At 41.3% G+C, this 21,841-nt stretch overlaps 1 protein-coding gene and 2 long non-coding RNA genes across 3 annotated transcripts in view; 1 reads left to right on the top strand and 2 right to left on the bottom strand.

Moving 5' to 3' along the window:
• The window catches only part of nrxn2b (neurexin 2b), a 728,828-nt gene that overhangs the window by 135,417 nt on the left and 571,570 nt on the right, over positions 1 to 21,841 (bottom strand).
• LOC146523309 (uncharacterized) overlaps positions 1 to 21,841 on the top strand; it is a 431,764-nt gene that overhangs the window by 315,194 nt on the left and 94,729 nt on the right. The window lies entirely within an intron of this gene.
• The window catches only part of LOC146523310 (uncharacterized), an 86,164-nt gene continuing 66,296 nt past the window's right edge, over positions 1,974 to 21,841 (bottom strand). The window contains exon 2 of the long non-coding RNA XR_014871245.1: positions 1,974 to 21,837. This is a non-coding gene — a long non-coding RNA (uncharacterized LOC146523310). The remainder of the gene's footprint in view (positions 21,838 to 21,841) is intronic.

The raw sequence follows: 21,841 nt of genomic DNA, 5'->3' as shown, positions 1-21,841 counted from the left end.
CAAAAGCTAAATGCAAGGGATTGGTTATCCCCGACAGATGTGACTGTGAAAAAAAAAGAGAAATAAAATCCTCATGCCAGTTCTCTGAGGAGGGTAGCTACTGAAATGTCACTGGATCCTCTGCGTTCTGATGCCGAGTCAGTGTTAAAGTGGCTGGATGAAGCAAAGACAGTTGATTGTATTCTTTTCATCTCTCCCTCGCTTCTCAGGCCCGGGGGGACTCTTGGACATGGGGCCGGCTGTCTGAGTGCGCCTGTCGTATATTTCACATGCGACGATGGGGTAGGGTGGGGACTGAAAAGATGGATAAGCAGGACAAGGAATGGGAGATACTAAATGAATGACTGCTTAATGCTGAGAGTCCTTCATTGGAAAAATAAACAGACCGAGCCAGACTAATAAGGTGATGAGACAAAAATAAACAGAGGAGGGGAAGAGCAACAGCAAAGCAGATTTGCTGCACCGTGTCCGGAACCACAACATTTAGCCAGAGGTTCCTTCCTAACTCCTCGTTCCCTTTCTCACCTTCTCATTCGCTTTATTCATTTTTAACCCTCCCTTTGTCCACCGTGCCTGTTTTTCTTTTGCAGATTGGCAGTCAAACATAGCAGGCTCTGCCTCTTACATAATCCATTTGTTGGCTGGTATTGAGAGACTGCTTAGCAGCCGTTGTGCAAACAGCAAATAAGGGCCTGAATGAGGGGGGGAAATTAGAATTCGCAGACACTGATGTGCACAAACAAACACAGACTGTAACAAGACGGTGAACAAAACTGGGGTTACTCGTAGAGGACTCGCGCTCATCTTTGTGTGTCATGTTGGCTGAGGAGCCAGCTGGAGAATCTGTTGCATTTAATAATGATCTGCTTAAGTCACTGACATTTATTCCTGTGTGGTTTTATCTGTGTTGTTTATGGACACAAAAAAATGTTGTTGCAAATAGGAGCCGTGTCTTTATTTTCAAAAATGGGAATTTACACATAAAACTAGACTGATTAACACCGGACATGCCTTCACATTGTGTATGTTCAGTACGCAAGGCCAAAGTAAACAGAGCTTTCCTGCCTTTAATTATACTTTTTTTTTATGTTGCTAGAATAATAATATTAAAAAAGACAGGGCATTATCCCAGTTTACCCAAACTGGTAAACTGGGATAAACTGGGATTCCTTGATAAAGGAAAGAAAATCTGCAAAAGGAAATAAAACAAACAGGGAATACAAGAAAAAGAAAACTTGCCAGTAAAGAGAGGTATTACTTCTTTTTATCAGGCAGAGAGGATCATCAATCATTTTTACAGCACACATATAAGGCAGTCCAGAAGGGATTTAAAATGACTACTGCCTGTTGGGAGCAAAAAGGCGGATAATGCAACAGGCTTTCCCTTTTCTTCTGACAGTAAAATTTCCCTTTACTGTGATCACGATCATTCAATAAGCTTTACCTTAACAACAATCATTGCCCTACGGAGCCCCGCAGGGGACATGGGAGAAAAAAAATTAAGATGGACTTTTGCGAGATCTCGCAAAAGTTTTAGCTGCATTCTTCGGAGGCCGCCAGCTCGAAGCCGACCGGGAGGTCGAGGCACGATGTGCCGGGGAAGCGGTGTTCCTCCCGGCTGTAGTAGGTCTCGACCTCCTGTTAGCTTCGAGCTAGTGGGTGTCAGATCTCCGAAAACGTCGGAGCGCTTTTGCAAATATGTGATGTCTTGTAAACCAAGCAGGTATCTGCGTTTTTACACAGCGTAGTTTACACAACTACATTCACGGCTCAAAATATCTTAAAAGTGTATTTTGTGATCCAGAAAGAGTAATATTACAACTAAGTAGCTGCCGCCATTGTTGGAATTCAACTTTTGCGAGATCTGGCAAAAGTTTTGCGAGATCCCGAGTTTGTTTTGCGAGATCTCGCAAAACTTTTGCGAGAGATTGCGAGATCTCCTAAGTTTTTTTTCTCCCATGTCCCCTGCGGGGCTCCGTATTGCCCAAACATATGTAAGGGGATTTTTTCTGCTCAAACCCAGCATAACCATTGACGTGACAGCAACGTTTCATTTGTAAACGTCCAGCTCTACTTAAGATAACAGCAAAAATTAAGTGGCACAAACCAAACAAAGTGCGCCAACAAAAAGCCTCTTTGTGTGCAACACTGTTTTTATGTGACAGATTTTTTTTATAGTCGTCGCTCATTGCTTTAGCTGAATTACACAAATTCATCCATCCATCCATCTCCGCTTATCATTATCAGGCTCCAGGGGGACTGGAGCCTATCGCTGCTACCATAGGATGAGTGGCAGGGTACGCCTTGGACAAGTTGCAAGTCTTTTTCAGGGCCAACACTATGGGCTCAAAATGTGGTCATAAATATTTTGTACTTGTAAATCGGTTTTGTATGTGTAAAAAAAATTTGTGTGTGTGTAAAAAAGATTTGTATGTGTAAAAAAAATTTGTGCGTGAGTAAAAAAGATTTGTGTGTGGACCAAAAAAAACGCTGCAAGTTACAAGTACGAATTTTGACCCTATTTTTCTTCCTTTCATCTGATTGGTCAATGTCATGTCAATCACAAATGTAACAATCCAATCAGAGAGCAGATGGGTTTGGCTGTCGGAGGGGGGCTTTTTTTGAACTGCAGGTCTTTGAAGGGAATAAATGCCCTTTTACATGCCAACCCAGCGTTTTCCTTCATCACCACGAAGGAAAACAGTCTGTGGTCGTCCGAGTTTGGTGATTTTTGTGTCACAGGTCGACGTGTTTAATATAGGGACTTCTACAGCCTTTTCAACAGCGCTGCGGGGTGGGGGTGGGCAGTGTTTTGGAAATGACAGTCTTCATTACAAAGCTTTCTTCGTTATGAATTAGCATAGATGTTTTTATTGAACATTTGAAGAACTAGCAAAAAAAACAAACTCTTGTAGAGGACATAAAGTCAGAGATAGAAAAGACAAGGAGCAGGTGCATCTAGTACAGGTAGAGCTGCTGCAAAAACCCACAGAGCTCAGCAGCCAGCAACAAATTCTGGATCCTTTGCTTTTAGTTAGCAGTTAGCATTAGCAGCACATCCTGCGTCAGATGTGAAAGGACTTTTATGCTGCGCACTGTGACTCACAGCAATGGTCCCGGGTCAGCCCTGACTTTGTGTTAAACTAATCCTAAAGTAATAATGGTATTTCTAACCACTGATATACCACAACTTTATCCTTTCAACAGCAACTGAAAGTTAGGGTACCTAGCTGCTATCGGATATTTATATAGAGATCCTCCAGCTTCAACCTGTATTACCCTTCAAGGACCTGCAGTTCAAAAAAGCGCCCCTCCGACAGCCAAAGCCATCTGTTCTCTGGTTGGATTGTTACATTTGTGATTGACATGACATTGACCAATCAGATGAAAGGAAGAAAAATAGGGTCAAAATTTGTACTTGTAACTTGCAGGGTTTTTTTGGCTAAGTCCACACACAAATCTTTTTTACACACGCACAAATCTTTTTTACACATACAAATCTTTTTTATGCACACAAATTTTTTTTACACATACAAATCTTTTTTACGCACACACAAATTTTTTTTACACATACAAATCCTGATTTACAAGTACAAAACCGATTTACAAGTACAAAATATTTATGACCACATTTTGAGCCCATACAACACAGAGAGACAGACAACCATTCACACACAAATTCCCAAATTAGAATCTCCAGTTATCTTTGGACTGTGGGAGGAAGCCGGAGTACCCGGAGAGAACCCATGCAAACACAGGGGAGAACATGCAGACGCCACACTGAAAGGCCCTGGCCAGATTCATCTACATACAAATGTGTCTATACGGTTCACTCAACCCGATTTTGTTGACTTTTCCTGATACGCTCAGGGCAGTCTAACCTTCAAACTGCATCGTTCACATGCAGCTCCCTCTGCATGAAGCCAGTAGGGCTGCTTGAACCTAAATAGTGCCGATGTACACAAAGACACCGCTTTTTCATGACAGGATAGAAAATGTTTGGGTGGGGTTTGGGACGCCGACACAAGTGCTTAGCTCCAGGCTATTCTGGAGTGCGTTAGGGCACTGGTGTCACGGGCTGGGACTGTTACAAAGCCATTTAAATGTCTTAAATGTCACAATGGTGTAATTCTGTAAAAGAGGAAATATTTATTTATTTTCCCCCCTGCTGAAAAAGACCAAATGCTACCTCTCTGGCGCAAAGACATTTGTTCTCAATGCGTGCTCATTCAAGTGCCTTGAAGTAACAAAGGAGTGTTCCTGCTCTCTCTCTAAGTGAAGGGAGACAGGTTATAGAAGTGAATTGCAACCAAGATGGCTGAAAGGAATGCTCGAAGGCAAATAAAGCACACATCTCATTTCATCTTGTCTTATTAACAAGTGCAAGCAGATAACAGCACAGCTGCCTCTAAACGCTAACTGAAATGTGATTTGATTAAACGAGGCAGCCGTTCCAGTGTCCACACACTCCAGTGGCGTCTCCGCCACCACAATAACTCCAGTAACTCAAACAACCCAAACTCATTTCCCGAGTTCATACTTAGTGTGTACACTGTGGCTAATGAGGAAAATTAGACAAATAACGAATGCAGTTCGCTCTGGATTTGAGTCAACACATCAGCCAGTCTGGAGGGGCCTCGCAGTGGCAAGGAAATATATTGTTTCAGCCAGGTCTCGCACGTAAACAAACAGCAAACATTTTCTCTGTAATTAGCAGAGCTTTCCTGCTAAAGCATGGACAAGATCGGGTGATTACAGCGATCACAACAACCTTCCTGAGCCCTTAAGATGCATGCGGGTAAACTTCTGCATCCTGCTGTCTTTTGATAGGTTTTCTGTGGTGATGTGACAAGCTTTGACTGAATTACCACAAATGCAACACCCCAAAATACATGACAACCACTTGTCTAGCTAAATGGATGTGTAAAAAGACGTGCTAGTGCTAATTATACTATAATTATCCTCCTCATAGGACAGTTTAAAAAAACCAAAAGTGCGGTTAAGGTTGTACACAGAAAACTCCTGTAGTACTTTCTCTGCTCTCACTCTCAGTGAACAGATTAAAAGAGTTTTTACAGATGCGCTCACTTCTTGTACAACAGTCTGAGAATACAGAGACAGACATCATCATCTCCTTCCCCCCTTGAAATCCTGCCAAGGTTCAGTGGATGCAGCTAACTGGCACCCCGCTAGCTTTCATACCATGAAAGTGCAGAGTTTATACAAGATTTGACGTGTAAGTCACAAATTGTGTCCTGCTTTTACAAAACTCTGACAGTGTCTTACTGATAAAATGTACAGGAAAATCTGAGTACACAAGCAGGCAGTGTAATTCTGTTTTAATTTGTTTTTAGCTAAAGCCCGAGAAGAAGGAGGATGGTTAACCTGATCATAAAAACACAAGCGTTGACTGCCCAATGTGATGCTTATAGAATAATTACACTCCCTCTCCCTCCAACTATGGAATCCTTCAGAAAAATGAAGCCACGATAGCTGAACCAAAACAAAAGCACTAATGATAGCTTGATAGTATGTTTAGTAACAGGCAGTGTTGGGATGGTTACTTTTAAAATGTATTCCACTACAGATTACAGAATACATGCCCCAAAATGTATTCTGTAATGGTAAATGGACTGATTCTTATATAGCGCTTTTCTACTCTCCCGGAGTACTCAAAGCGCTCTATACAACATGCCACATTCACCCAGTCACACCCATTCTCACAAGCACTTTATCTATACTTAGTGCTTTTTCTAACTACATTCACGCACATTCATACTGAGATGGACGCATCGGAGAGCAACTTGGGGTTAGTATCTTGCCCAAGGATACTTGGCATGCAGACTGGAGGAGCCTGGGATCGAACCTCCAACCTTCACGATCAGTAGGTGACCTGCTCTACCTCCTGAGCTACAGCCACCCCCGTAATGTATTCCGTTACGTTACTCAATGAGAGTAACGTATTCTGAATTCTTTGGATTACTTAATATATTAACACGCTACATGAATGTACGATTTCTGTGTGATTTATTACGATTACTGAAGGTCCGCGGCTCCGAACCGTAGTAAAGGGACCCCTGGCTAATACGCCGGTTCCGTGTCGGGCTCCTAGCCGAAAAAATAGCTTTACTTTGCTTGTACTAAGTTTCAGACAGAGGCATTGAAAGGCTGCTCCAACGGAACTTATTGTTTCGGAGGAAAGCACGAACACAGCGTACAGTCGAGTCTTAATAGCTTACTTACAACTGGGCTTGTCAGGCACTCTTCTTGGCTGCAGTGGTTGTTATTATATTTACATGCTTCCAGCTCCCGTTTCTGCTCGATGACAACTCCACTCTCCCCTTTCTCCCTCCCTCGCTCACAGACACATAACGGGTATGGCAGTCCATTCTCCCTGCAGCACGGACTACGCTGCCCATGAGGCTACATTCTTTAGAGCTATACCTGTAGCATTCTGCCTATTAGCTTAGCACAACAACACCAACAAAAAAGGCCTCTCTCACCCAGGAAACACAGTCACAGAGAGCGTCACCCTGTAACTATGGCAACCGTAACGCTGCCTCCTGGAACAACAGAACGTAGCTGTCAAACAAAACCCAAACAGTCCTGACCCGCCACAATATGAAACAAGAAAATAATGTAATGTAATCCATTTATTTCAACAAAGTAACTGTATTCTAAATACCACCTTTTTAAACGGTAACTGTAACGGAATACAGTTACTCATATTTTGTATTTTAAATACGTAACGGCGGTACATGTATTCCGTTACTCCCCAACACTGGTAACAGGTAACAGAAATGGTGCAAAATAAATTAATCCCATTGTCAGAAGACACAGAAAGGGCGAAGACAGAGCACGACACAAATCCAAAGTAACGAGAGTGAACCTCTCGAACCCTGAGCCAACTTTAAACATGCTCCAGATAAAGGTCTTGAGAGAGTTCGGCATTATTAAGTAGACACTGCAGCATAAAAGCCCATAAACGCAATTACTGCTCCTTTTATTTTAAAGATAGATTCATCATGAGTATGGATGATAGCGTACATGCTCTTTGCTCCAGGGATTCATTCTCCCACGTTCTACTTTAAAACGTTCTAAAGGTGTTGTATTGATTATAAGTCAGAGGGTATATTTGTCCATGTTTTCCTTCTTTCAAAAACTCTCATTCGATTACTGCGCTAGACAAAGAAACAGAAAAAATCCAACTGGATTCACAGTTCTATATATAAACGCAGCCCCATAGCATTGCACTCCCACCTCCTTGTTTCACGATCACAATATGTAGTCACTGTGGCAGTCCTGGCCAGGTCCGCTTCAAACATGCTGGAGACCATCTGATCCAAACAAATTTATTTTGGTTTCACTGACCTAAAGGTTCTGCTGCCAAACTTCTATTCATCGTCTGTGGCAATGTTAAATCTCGCTGCTTCTTCTTGGGAGGCTGACCTCGTGCAATGCTTTCTTAATTTCCTTGCACTCATTGAAAGACGCTTTTCCCTGACCAAAACGTGGCGTTCACAGGTTCATGATATTAGACTTAACTGGAAATTATCAGTAGAACTCCCTTATTTCCATCAAGGATATGCTCTGAGGTCTAGCATTTTCACTCTGAACTTACAATACGAATTACATTCTTTACTCTAAATTACAAAATCAGTAAGAAATGTGGAAACATGTAGCTTCCAATGCTTGATGCTGAAATGTGCCTGCTTTGGTCGGCAGTGAGTTATATGTATTGTTAAGACCACTCTTTTAAAATCGAGTCCATCATATGCGTATGATCTAGATGACCCTACAGTAGAGGTAAAATAAGAGCACAGACTCTCACTTAAGTCATTGAGCATACAATATAGCTGGTGTCAGCCATGACACGGGGATGTACTGTGGGTGCAGATGGAGCAATAAGATGACATTTTGCTCTCCATTTCCTCTCCCGCTGTTGCTAGCAGCAGAAAAAAGCAGAAAGAGGGGATAGAGGTTGACGCTAGCTGTGTCCCAAAACGTCGGCTGCATCTTTCGGAGAACCCGGCCTTCGCGGTCTACGTGGGCCGGGTCCTTCAAAGACGGAGAAGGTCGGAAGTGCGAGGCTGTGAAATGGGACGGTCTAGCCTTCAGATTTGCGTCACCGCTGTGTTGGTGGAGTTTAATAAACTCGGCCGTCAGCTCCTTGCTATCTAAAATATAACAGGACACTGGCGTAAATTCTCGACCATCTCACACTTCTGTTTAATCAGTTTTCTGTTTAACGTTTATTCAGCTTTGTGAAAATCCCGGAGGAACCCACCCGATGGATTAATAAAGTTTTATTTAATCTAATAACTTTGATCTCAGCCAAACTGATTTACTCCGGAACAAATAAAACACAGAAAAAAGGCAAACAATTACATTTTTAAGTTATCCGAGTGACTTATATCATGTTTAACCCGAGTAGCGAAAGAGCGGGGGGTCTGCTGAAAACGATGAAGCCGGGAGTCCGCTGCTCTCGCCGACTGGAGTGACCATTGAACCCCCCGGCTTGCTATCAAGCTGGTGGGTAACAGACGTCTCCGAAAACGTCGGCACACTTTTGCAAATATGTGATGTCTTGATAAACCAAGCAGATATTTGTAATTTACACAGGTACTTTCTCGCCTTAAAATATGTTAAAAGATTATTTTGTGGCCCTGAAAGATTAATAAGAGTAATTTTAAAACTTAGTAGCGGCCGCCACTGTTGGCAGCTGAAATTTGGCTGGGCCGCGCTATAAATTCTGGGATATGTTGGGCCACGAAGGACACACCCGACCCATCCTTCAAATTCGGGGAAATGAAGGACACATTTGTCGGCCGCATTTGAAGGAGTCGACAAATTGGGACAGCCTTCATCGCCTGGCTGTGACGTAATCGGCCTTCAAATGCGGCCTCCGGAGATGCAGCCGACGTTTTGGGACACAGCTAGTGTTAGAGTAAAAGATGGTAAAAAAAAACAGTGTGAAAAGGAAGCAGAGAATTACTTCTATCTCCTGACCTTCAACTGCTGCTTCTGTCCTTGCTGGCTGTCTCTTTCCTAACCTCCCTCAATCTCTGGCCTCATTTTTCTCTCAACCTCTCTGCAGAAGTCGACACAGATCACACGCTGCCAGTAGGCTCATCTGGCAGGTATGAATGTGGAAAATGCCTTGCTGTTTCTAATGAGACACCCTCTGTGAGCGTTTTAAAAATCCACTCTGTCGTTTGCCTCCAACAACACTAGCACACAGTGGTGGATGGCAAAAGGTTAGAGAGTAAGAAGGGGAAGGATGGGATGTGAGGGAGGAATTAGGAGGAAGGGACAGAAGAGATGAAGCATGAAAAAGAGAAGCAGGACAGAGGGAGAGGCAAAGCAGCAGAGGGGAACAAGACCTCTTATAACCTCAGCCAAGTCAAGGCAAGTCCAGCTTTTTATTCTGACCGGGGAAGGTTGACTGATTGCAGCATCTGTGTGAAATAGTCTGAAATACTAAGCTTACACACGGACAATAAGAGCATACAATGCAGTCCTCAGGCACGCAATCTAGAGCCAAATTGGAGTTCTCTCTTGTGTTAAAGATCTGAGGCTGCACACTGGCTCAGAGTGGGTTCACAAGTACATGAAATAACTCGAGGGCAAGACCTAATTGCGCTTGAAATATTGATCAATGAAATCTTAAAACTAATCCTCCAACAGGGAGACAGTGAAGAGACGCCATTACTGTGGGCATCTGTGATTTTCTCTGTTCAGGTCTGAAAAGTTCCTGCAATCGAGAGGATGACTATTGAGATTACAGATTTCTTTTTCCCTTTATGATTCAAAGTGCAGCAATACGGCTATACTAACATCCATCTGAACGAGCTATTCTCTGGTAAAATGTCCTAATGTCCTTTCACGGCAGATGGCTGACCGTCCCTGAGCCTGGCTCTGCCGGAGGTTTCTTCCTCTTAAAAGGGAGTTTTTCTTCCCACTGTGCCCAATTGCTTGCTCATTGGGGGTTCTCTGATTTTGGGGGGGTTTCTCTTGTCCATGTAAGCACCTTGAGGCGACTCTTGTTGTGATTCATCGCTTTATGAATAAAACTGAACTGGAAAGGATTCCAGTTGCTGTCAGTTTTTCCTCACTATAATAAATTTTTATCCAAGCTTTCAAAACAACAAAAATAAAGCTTAAAGATGAGGACTAGTTTACATTTACATGTACATAACGGTGCAAAAAAATAAAACTTGCTTATTACTGGAATTCATGTGATTACAAGAGAAAAAAAGTTTAATTATATGATACACATGATAATACACAAATGTGAGTAGGAGTTATTGAATGGGATGGCTTTTGTGAATTGCTCATGCAAGCGGAAATGAAACAAAGAAGCTGTGGTCTAGAGAGAAATTGAGGGAAACAGATTCAACATTAATGAGAGAATTGAAGGAGGCGTAATCAGGAGAGCTGAGGGTTGCGTTTATATAGCGTTTATATTATCTCACAGCTTTACTGCGAAACACTTCTTCCGCGTCCATTACAAGATGTCGTCTTAATTGAATGGTTGACTCTGATATGAAGTCTTTGAATTTACCCATATGGAAAAGATATATATAAATCTTATAAAGTTTGTATCTGTCTTGTGTGAAACTTGTATGAAAAGCATACAAGAGTGAAAACACATATAAGATCCCTTGAAAAATTATATAATGTGTCACGGTGGCACGGTGGTTAGCACTGTTGCCGCACAGCAAGAAGGTCCTGAGTTCAGTTCCACCATCAGGTCGGGGTCTTTCTGTGTGGAGTTTGCATGTTCTCCCCGTGTCTGCGTGGGTTCCCTCCGGGTACTCCGGCTTCCTCCCACCGTCCAAAGACATGCAGCTTGTGGGGATAGGTTAATTGGTTAATCCAAATTGCCACTAGGTGTGAATGTGCGAGTGAATGTGAGTGTGAATGGTTTGTCTGTCCCTGTCTGTTAGCCCTGCGACAGACTGGCGACCTGTCCAGGGTGTACCCTGCCTCTCGCCCTATGACAGCTAGGATAGGCTCCCGCGACCCTGAAAAAGGATAAGCGGAAGTGAATGGATGGATGGAAACTTGTATGTTTTGGATACTTACTAAAGAAATATATGAAAGTAATGAGAAAGTGGCCACTTTCATGAGTAAATCATATATGTTTTTACTATTTCTTTTCTATATGGGTACAGTCTATGAGCAACCGCTGGAGAGGCAGACTACAACAACAACTACAACAACAACAAATCAGGAGACTCACCTGCTGGTGTTCCACCAGGATGACGCAACACTGACATGAGACATCAATAGAGCAGCTGTACACCACTGCCAGGCTGCCCATACTTCTCACCAGACTAGTTCTCAGGAATCTTGCCAGAGGCTTGCAAGACGGTAATAGTGCAGCATACTGTGTTTGCTGGCTTCCAATTAGTTACATACGGCATATCAACTCAAATTCATTTAAATTTCATTTTTCAAAACACTGGTTGCCATGCCTCTTACTGAAACCCCCTCCCACTTCTTCCTCGAGGAGCTGTGGACAACTGCTGGGCTGCACAGAGAGATCACCGAGTAAACTGGTGTAGTGGCTGTCAGACAAATAGAGTGACTGAAAGCATCCTTTATTTGCTTTGCACAGATTTATGGCTCAGCTCCAAAAAGTTACTCTCTCTTGCTTAACCATGCCAGCCTATAGTCATCCCTTTAACACTTGACCTAAAGGCAAATAATAAAGCTAGCAGCTCTACAGATTTAAGCACTTTTACACAAAGCAACCAGACCCACTGGAAGCTTCATCTTCAGGCAAAACTGAAGAAGAACCATTCATGACAGTTCAGTAGAGTAAAGGGAAAATGGTCATATTAGATGTCACGGTCACTGATACGGCAGTTTCTTGCAACATATCTTTCTAATTAAAACTGCGGATGTGAGCTGACATGTTTCAACATTAACATTAGCTCATCGTTAATGTGAGCCTCATGTTTAGAAATGCGAGATTAAACTGGGGAATCGGGAGTCGCAGCATTAGGAAGGAGCGATTTACAGTGGCCCGCAGTTTTGCAGTGACCTACTTTTGATTTGGCAGGGCGAGAGAGAGAGAGAGCGAGCGATCTTAAATAAACGCATCACAGCTCGCACTTTCATTTCCATACGGTTTGTAGCAACAGCCAGAAGACTTTCTGCCGCTGACAAGACTCCTGTCATGTATCGTTCCGTAGGTGGGAAAAAACGGTGAGATGGAAAGCTAATTTGATCAGAGTGGGTTGAAAGCCAAAATAGAACTCCTAAAAATATCAAATGGTTGAAAAAGATTCATCATTAGACCGTTGAGGCTTTTTCACTGCTTGTAAAAAATGGCCCATAGCCTTCAAAACATTCACTTGAGTCGTGATTTTGCCCATGCAATACAACAACTGCATCAGATAATGAGTCTTTTTGCATCAACATTTAAACATGATCATTTGACTATTATTAACAACATTAAAGTGAATACAGTAACAAGAAAAAGCCTGTATATCTGCAATAAAAATGTACTAATATCTCCAGCTTAATGCATGATATTTGATCACTTTTGTTGCCTAATAACTAGTTTCACATGCTCTCACTTGCAGTAGGTGGAACGAGGCTGGTAAGACTCACTCAGGTTAATGGAGGCACGGCCTCTGCTAAGTAAGCCTGTTGTGGGGACTTGTGAATTAATTAGAGTAATTTAATTAGAAGAGCTACTTCACAATGCTCCAAAGCGCTACCTGATAACCGCAGTTACGAGTAATTCTGGTTGAAAATGTAAGCGAAAAAGCGAAAACGAGTTCTTTTTGAATCATTCACTCGGTGACTGACACTCGAGGAGAAATCAAGACAGAGGAGTGGGCCGCTTCCTGCTCGGCGACAAACAGGAAAGAAATCAGAGAGTGACACGCACAATGGGATGGTGACAGAATGAGCGACTGTTAATGACAGAGCAGAAAATCACAAATGCCCAAACAGAGTGAGCCAGAAGTTTTTAATTTGCGAGCATTGTATGTTTGACACATATAATTACAAATAACCGTTACACATTTTACATACAAAGTTTGGACATGTATGGCTAAAAAGTAATTCCTCCTCCTTTTCCTCTCCTCCATCTCGCTCTTTGCCTATTTAGGACTAATTCTCCACGGCCATCCACACTACTCGGCTCTGCACTAATCAACCACCGCCCATTAAAATCCATTCTTTTGCCAGTGAAGGCGCGCTGGTGACAGGAGGGGAGAAGGAGTGATGGAAATTGGCCTTAATAACAAGCACACAACATTTACTGCGAGAGAGAAAGGGAGAGGACAAAAAGAGAAAAGGGTGGAAGAAGAATGAAAGCGGGGACAACCCTGCGCTGATGAGCACACAAAACATACCACTGACCTTTTCAAAATGGGGATGTTTTTGCCGGTGAGAAAATGGAGGATGATGCAATGACGCTTCTAATCTAGACCAAAATTTGTGTGCAAGCCGTCATCAAAAGTCCCAAAGCTCAGTTTCTGAGGACAAAGTGACTAATGTCTGAATTAATATCATTAAGGCCAAAGTAATAAGTCATGTCACACTAATGTAGGTTACTAAACTGTCACCTTAGGGGGGGAACTTTGGTACTGGAGAGCCAGAACGTGCCAATTAATAGTTTTAGTAATGGAATCACTGAAAAACAAACAAGCTTAGAATGGGACTAAACAAACAAAGATAAAAATAGATGCACGACTGGTGAATCTCTCCGAGTCCCTAATTGCCAATAAGACATTCAGGATGACATCAAAATGTATTATCTTTATATTCTGCACTCTAAGACTTGCATTATTGTATTCTTTCCAAAACAATGCATACACACTCTCACTGAGAGAACAGTGCAGTGACAGTGGCAGCCATTTTGTGCCTGTGTTTTCCCCCTAAGCCTAAGTGCTGAGAGAATAAGGAGAGAGTTGGGATGGGAGCCAGGACAGCATTTTGGCAGGAGTAGATGTACAGGCCAATGCATGACAAATGAGAGTGTCATGCATACTGTTGAGCCCGGGCAGAGACCTGCCCAGCTCATCCGTTTGGTGAACACGGCACAAGTCAATTTAACTACAAAGACCCCCCCCCACACACACACACAAACCTACACTGCTGCATCGTTCTCCCTCCTCCTGCATCTGGGAAAAGGAACAGGGACCTCTCTTGGTTTGATTTCAAGGAATGGAGAGGCTTAGTGAATGAGTGGGGTGACAGGGAAATATGCGAGGAGGGAAGGAAGAAGGAAGCGAGAGGCTGTCAAGCATCCTGACAGAGAAGGAGAGCGATGGGCAGCAGAGACACATAAACAGACTGTGAATCAGGAAGTGACATGCACGAGGAGATGGTGATAACTGAGAGAGAATTAATGGCAGCAAAAAATGGGATATATTCAGCACGGGGTAGAGAGGGAAAAAACGCAGGGAAAGTTTCAGTTTCTAAGCTTCAACCACTTTTTGGGGCATTATTGTGACTTTGCATTTTTGAGATGCTCCTCGATAGGCGCCACAACTCCATTAGAACACATACAATACGCACACACAGTAGAGCCCTTGTTCTTCCTGCGACAATAAATCATCTCCTTCTGATTGTTTTATGCTCAACGAAGCAGTGGCTTTGACGACAGTTCATTTCATGCCAATTGTTCACTGTCCCCCCCTCCACAACCCGCCAGTCAGCCCCCTCATTCTCTTTTCATTTGACAAAGACAGACTCCTGCATGCATCTGATTAAAAAGCTTGCTCTGACAAGAGGCAAGCTGTTGGCTGCTATGTGAGGAAATCAATGGTACCCAAGGGGTCTCTATATTTTTTTAAGGGGGTGTTCAATTTTTAATCTGGCAAAACATCTTGTGCATATAGACGTGAGTGGCATTTGTTGGAGGTGCAGATGCTACTCTTTTCACTTGAAATGCCACAGATGCTGAACCTAAAGCCATGTTGTCTAGAATGAAGAAGAAGCCACTTCTTAAAAATGGGAGCCACTGTGTGTCGAACATACGGTTCTTCTTTACAACTACTATCACTATGAATATGCAAACACTCAACATCCGAAAAGCAACACATATGCTCAGAGCTAACAAGGAAAAGCTAAACATTATATGCATTATAAGGTGCACATTTCTCCAGTGCTTTTAAACCACAGGTGTCAGCTTTGGTTGTTTGTCAGTTATCCTATATGTTTACATGAGTTTGCCCTTGTCTTGGTCTCACCAGGCTGCAAACAGCATGTAAAACAGCCCATGTACCTGTGATGGGAGTGGGTTCTAATTCTTCTCTACAGGCACTGGACAGACAAAATATTCTATAATTTTAGCAAATTCTGGCTCTACAAGCAGTTTGAGGCAGAGCAACATCTCTTTGACAGGTTCAACTGACTTAAGAGATACTGAAATAGCTACTGTTGTTTAATCTTCTAACAGATCATTTGTCTGGCTAATGCAACAGACCCACCTGTGTTTCTCCACAATCAACAGGATCTTCACCATTAACTTCTACAATGTACTTTAAAAGTATATTTAAATATATTTACATATTCATATTTTATATTTGTTGCAAACAGGCTTACAGACTGATGTTAGCTTCTGTAAGCTGCTGCTAGCTTCAGTAAGCTACTGTTAGCCTATTTTAGTTGCTGTTAGCTGGCATGAAACTATCTGAAATAGATGTAAGTTTGTTATACTCTGACACTGAAAAACTCTCATATGATGTGAAAATGTAACTGTTTACCAGAGAGAAAGTGTGATTTTAGGACACTCAAGCTGCTAGCTTGATAATGCTAGCTTTTAACCAGCTACTGTTATTATTTAGCTAGCTCATCAGATTAATCAAGATTTGATTAAGAGGCCAGTGATGGTTTGCATCTCTTTCCTTCGCATTTTTCCTTCTTTGATGAAGGTCAGCCCACTGTTAGATGATAAAATACAGATATGACAGATATGATCTTAAGTCAGAAGGTACAGAAATTTAAGTGTCCCTCTATGACTCGCAAATGGCTGCAATTTCCTTTCTCTGCCGCCTTTGCCATATTACTCTGTGGCTGGTCTCTAGTCACCTATGTAAAATGCCAGCAGCTGAAAAGGAGATACCTTCTCAGCCTCTATATTAAGTTCAGCCACATTGTGGCTTCCACATCCCAACGCCCAGTCCAACATATTTTTAGTGGATTAATTCTAAGTTTATGGGAATTCTTCATTTTATTAGAATATGTAATTACACACTAATCTCTGTATGTTTATAAGTACAATATGCTTTTTCTATTAAGTAAATTCAAAAAATTACTGACTACACCTTTAAAACTAAGCTAAGTTAAATATCTACCAACTGTAACAACAGATTTATGTTACGTTACCAGATCTGGCAAAGTAACATAAATCTGTTGCTGTACCTGTTCTGTTCATGTCTCTGTATTCTTGTGCCTGTTTTTGACATTTGGGGATCAGCTTTAACAAACTGCCTTTTCTTTCTTGCCTTTTTGAAGGGAAGCCATTATCCTCCACTCTCCCCTTCTCCACAACCTGTGTTTTAACAGTTTCAAAATCCTCCAACTACCATGAAAGCTTGAAAATAAAAGGTTTAGATTAAGATTTGGATAATGGGTTTTGTTAATGGTTGAAAAGACCTATAAAGACATCTGTGTCTGATGGGATGTTCGTGCACTTTGCCCCACAAATTTGTCTGAATCAAATTTCCCTTTTTGCAGGGGTGTCATCAGTGCATTCAGTTACTGTAGACCAAGATGATTGTGATTTGAAGAAACACTACTCCCTATATTTTCATATATCTATCTTTCAGCGCATAAAATCAACAAGCACATTTTCTGCTACTTCAAAATATTCTTTAACTGTATCTGCAATGGTTTGCCAATGACCAGGGTCACATAGAGCTATGATTGGAAAGGAAATGAGAAATATAGGGGAATAAAAATGTGATGAAAACATTTTCTTTTTGCATACTCATCATGGACTCTGAAAACAGTTTGTTTTTACCTAGCGAAAAATAGGACACAAATCATCAATTTAAGACAGTTTGGGTGCAGGGGTGGCAGTAACAAAGGTCAAGATCCGTATGCATCAGAGGCTTCTGGACAGTGCTGATGGTTCATATTTGGGGCTACATTAAAATTTAAAAGGTGCATTGGGCAGGCTGCTTAAAAACAGCCTGAACTTGAATAATAAAGTGAGTTACATTATTAAAGAAGCAGAACTGCAATGCTTTTATACTTTAAAGTACACCAATGGGACAAAAGAAGCAAAAGATCTAATGGTGTGTCTTTGGATAGAGGACTCATTTAGTGCTGTTTCTCCGGGGTTTTTTTTCTTTTTATTAATCCCTTATTGGCATGAAGAAATTTTTCTGAATTTTAGTGGGTAATTAAAGGAAAGCCGTGGTGTCTCAAGAGGGGTAATTTAAGTTGATAGGATGACTTATTTGTACTTTAAAAACTGTCTTGTGCAGCTTTTCTCCTTTTTCGTGTTCTCCTTTGAATTTTATGTTTCGTTCTCTTTCATTTATCCCCTTTTTGAGCTTTTACGCCCATGAAACCCAATTACCTTTCTGCTATGTCGTCTTCCCAATCAGTTCTCTCATCTAATCTCTGCTAATGTAGGTCATTGTCATTGGCGGAGGAGGCTCGACTGTGTCACACAGCACAACAAAGTCCTAATGATGCACCGCCAAATTAAATACCTGTAATTGTACAGATGGGATGTTTAATGTAGCATTGCCACAAGACACATCAAACTAAAGACTTTTGTTAACAGCCATCAGTCCTATTTTTTGTGATATTTAATAGTTAGCTTGTAAGAAATACAGAGAAATATTCAAAGAAAGATTATTTAACTGTTTTGTTCTATAAGGTGTCAGAACTAACAACATTGATAAAGGAAAAAATCAGACTACACAAGACATCTGATATGAACCTCCTCACCTTCCCCGTCAGATACTAACAATATTTTGGTCGGAGGAGGGCATAATTCACTGGTGTCACACCAAAGTCCTTAAAGAAAGAGCAAAGTATTGAGGGCCACCCGCAGGCAGGCATCATCCAAAACCATCCTATCTAATTAATCAAAGGTTCAAGGATCTGGACCACCCTTAAGGTGAGTTAATTAAAACCACTTTTTTCCGCAGGCTGTATTAAGTCTTTACCTCTGGATAAAAAAAATCAAAAACGTCTCCCCTCGCCTCTGGCCCTTTAGAGGCATAAAGTGAAAAAGCCAACTGTTAATTTAGAGCTATTCAGGGTAAGCGGATTGCACAGGGTGAGGCTTGAGGCTTAGTGCAGATTGCAGGGCAGTGTGTTTAATGCAAGAGAGATAGCAGGGTCATTTAAAGCATCACTGAAACCACCGGCTCCACTCCCTGCAGCACCGAACCTCTGTTCGCACATTGTTAACTCATCTGCTCTCTGCGACTCCCTGTACTTCCTCCTGCCTCTTTGCTCTTTTCTGCATTCATTTGACTTCCTTTAGTCATACAACTAACATTTTTTCGTCCTAATTTATATTCAAATGTACTGGAAAGAAAACAAAAAGTCTCAAAGAAGTTAACTTTGTCAACTGAAACTTTGTTGAACTGAAAAAGAAGAAAATTCTCCAAACTAAAATGTAAGAAACTCTGTATAAGTCTACAGGCTGGAATAATCGGAGCTAACAGGGTTAAAGAACATGTCCTCAGCGAATATGGGCCGTCTCGAAGGTTGCTTGCTTTACAGGGAAACAATGTGCTGAAGAGGAAGGGAAAACAGTAAGTTGCTGTCATTCTTACGTATTTACTTTGCAAGACTTTTTCAATGCTGAACAAAGTAAGTATTTGCCTGAAGGTTCCTTCTGACTGTCAGTCATACTGACAAATCCAATCTGGCAGAGGATCAAAACAAAGCACTTGGATTTCACTGTCACCTACAATGTCTGTAATAGGCTATGCATGGTTAATCATTAAAGAGCCGTATTCTGAATGGAGCCGTTTCCAGTGACAGATATCTTCATAAGGCAACAACGAAGCACTACTAATGACGGATGGCTTTGTCTGGGAGAATAAATCTTCACAGCTCATTTTACCAAATTTGAGAAAAAGCTGGTTTTCAGATATGCTCAAGGTGAATGTAATATTACAGATGCTGCAGCATAATTAAACCCTGACTGAAACTTTATGGGGAAAGCAGTGTTATTGGTTTTTAAATGCATGACTACTTTTGCTACTGAATCATGCTATGTTAGTGCTTTTGAAATTTTTTATGAAAAAATATTTACCTCCTCCCTGATTTCTTGTCTTCTTGCATATTTATGACACATATGCATTTATTAAGGGCAAACCCATAATGAAACCTTTCTATTTCACTTTAAGACTCTTGTTATTTCAAAAAATATAGAATATGAAAGTCATATGACTACACGCTTCCTGATGTGGCATCAGTACTTATTCAGAAGATGCTTTTTCCTGAATAATGACAAAATCCCCCCCGATGGCATTCAACAGTTTATATTGAGATGTCTCTCAAGGAAAAAGGAGACTTGCTGTTCTTTTTAACCAGGGCATGCTGTTTGATAAATGTTGGTCATCTTACAAAACAAGAAAGCAAACATAACTCAGCCATAACCGTACTGCTGAACGTGTGCTAGCTTCAATCATGCAGATCTTCAGCTTTGTTGAACGGGGCTTGTTTGACGCTGACTCGAGCAATTCTATCTGTCATTCACACATGTAGCATTATTTGGAAAGAGCAGCAGTGCAACACCTTGGACTAAACACAGGAAGCTTGGTGGTTTTAAGAGACAAAATAACACAATAACATTTTTTCTCTTTACTCTCTTTACTGTTATGATGGCTCCGCTCTTTCCTTTCTCCTGGCACTGGTGAGAGCCTCCTGGCTAAATGCAGAAGAGTAATCATAACTGCATGCCTTGATTGCGCTCTCGCAGTCGGTGCTGAAAGAAGCATGTCTGTATGGATTTATATGGATTCTCTTTTTGTTCAAGTATCTCTACACTTAGAAAAAAAATTGTTTCATCTTACCGCTTCTCCTTGAAAAATCTTTTTTTTTTTTGTCTTCTTTTGGCAAAGTACCACAGCTCTTGTTACCCGTCGTTCTCAGCTCTAATAATAAGTCACCATATGATGTGTCTGGTTTCATGCATTTCACGTTTTGAAGATTTTTTTTTTATCCACACTTTGTAAATTAATTTAAGATAGCTTCATATTTACCACCTGATAGATCACTGACACTGCATAATAAGTCATAAACGCTTAAGAAATCACACTCCATATTTATCCTGATTAAAACAAATTAACAGTCTGAATTATTAGTATTGGAGTAAAGTTTTTAGGAAAAGAAAGAAAATGTCAGTTCTTAGAAATAAGACTGTTGTGAATTCCAAGGACAATTTGGGCTTACAAAAAAAAAAGGTTTAGGTGTTTATGTGCCTTTCTGATTACTTATACAAACCTTACTCCTAATTTTCTTGCAGCGAAGTGTGTGTGTGTGTGTAACCCACACTCACTGCTCACATTGTTGTCACCAATGAGCTAGGAGGGCATTCTCAAGAAAGTATGCAAATGATTCGAATTACAGAGTGCGCTCCATCTGACCTCATGAATTTAAACAGGCTCATGTATTCCAAATACAGCTGTTTGACAACATCAGATGAGAAAATTAAATTGAAACACACGAGCTCATGTGAGGCAATGCATACGCACCATCTCGCTCTCTCTTCCTGCCTTATAAGGTGATCTTAATAACAGCGCACGACAAGCCTGGTGTTCTATATTGAGCAGCCACAAGTAATGTAAAAAAAAAAAAGACAGATATGATGGTTTTCATTATTACATAAAGGACAAAAGGAGATGGAGAGTGAAAAAGCATAATGGAAAGACAGAAGGGTGGAATGAAGCCAAAACAGCATAGATGCAATTTACCTTTGTGCTGGTGAGGGGGGGAAAAAAATGTAGGGTTGCGGCAAAATGCACATGGAAATGTCAGGAGAACACAAGGGTAGGACAAAATGAAGTTAGTGAGGAGGAAAGTGTCATGTGCTACCTCTAATGCAGTCTGCTGTGGGTGCTAATGAGCACCCCAATGATACTTTGTTAAAAGGAACCAGCACTGAGAGAGAGAAGTGGAAGAACACGCCGCATTTGCTCCATCTGGTTTGATATAAATTAGCCCATCAACAGCACTGAGATGGTGGTGTAAGCTGCCCTCATTTGCACATATAGTAAGTAATTTACCTCTAAAAAAAGACGACAGTTTCTCCCCTTTTATAATCACCATATGTATAAATATTTCAGTGTCCTCTCACTGCTAAAATAGAGAAACGTGTAGAAAGCGACTCCGCGTTAGACGGAACTAGCATCCACTGCAATCTGATGCCTTTTAAAATTTAATGATAAATTCAAAGCCGCAAGAGAACTCCCTTAAAAAAAAAACCTTACAGTAAAGGCTTCCCCCATTTGAGCTAAATATGTAATTAAAAGCATGCAGCAGACTGTGCCTGAATCAGTGCCAGAGTTTTTATGGGAGAAACTGGCCAGGAAGGCAGTTAGAATAATTCTTTTTTTAAATGATAGATCTATTTGACCAACACTTTTCACACAGGTGCACAGGTATAATGTGCACGCCCTTTTCTCATTGAGAAGGGGAGGAATTCTATTAAAAGTCATCAGGCAGTGGCAATGCCTCACTACTGAAGAATCCTTACAGCCTATTCTGCTTTTATTCTTCACCTGCCACCTTAGCTTGGCATCTCACAGACCCAGCTCTTTCTAGCACAGAAAATGAACCGAATAACTCAATTTGGCATTTTAGTGTTCAAAGAGGGATTCTGTCACTTACCTAT

The sequence above is a fragment of the Neolamprologus multifasciatus genome, chromosome 3 (genome assembly GCF_963576455.1).
Source record: "Neolamprologus multifasciatus chromosome 3, fNeoMul1.2, whole genome shotgun sequence".
NCBI classification, from domain to species: Eukaryota; Metazoa; Chordata; class Actinopteri; order Cichliformes; family Cichlidae; genus Neolamprologus; species Neolamprologus multifasciatus.
Note: the sequence above shows the minus strand (reverse complement) of the source record. Positions and strands in the feature narration are given on the sequence as shown.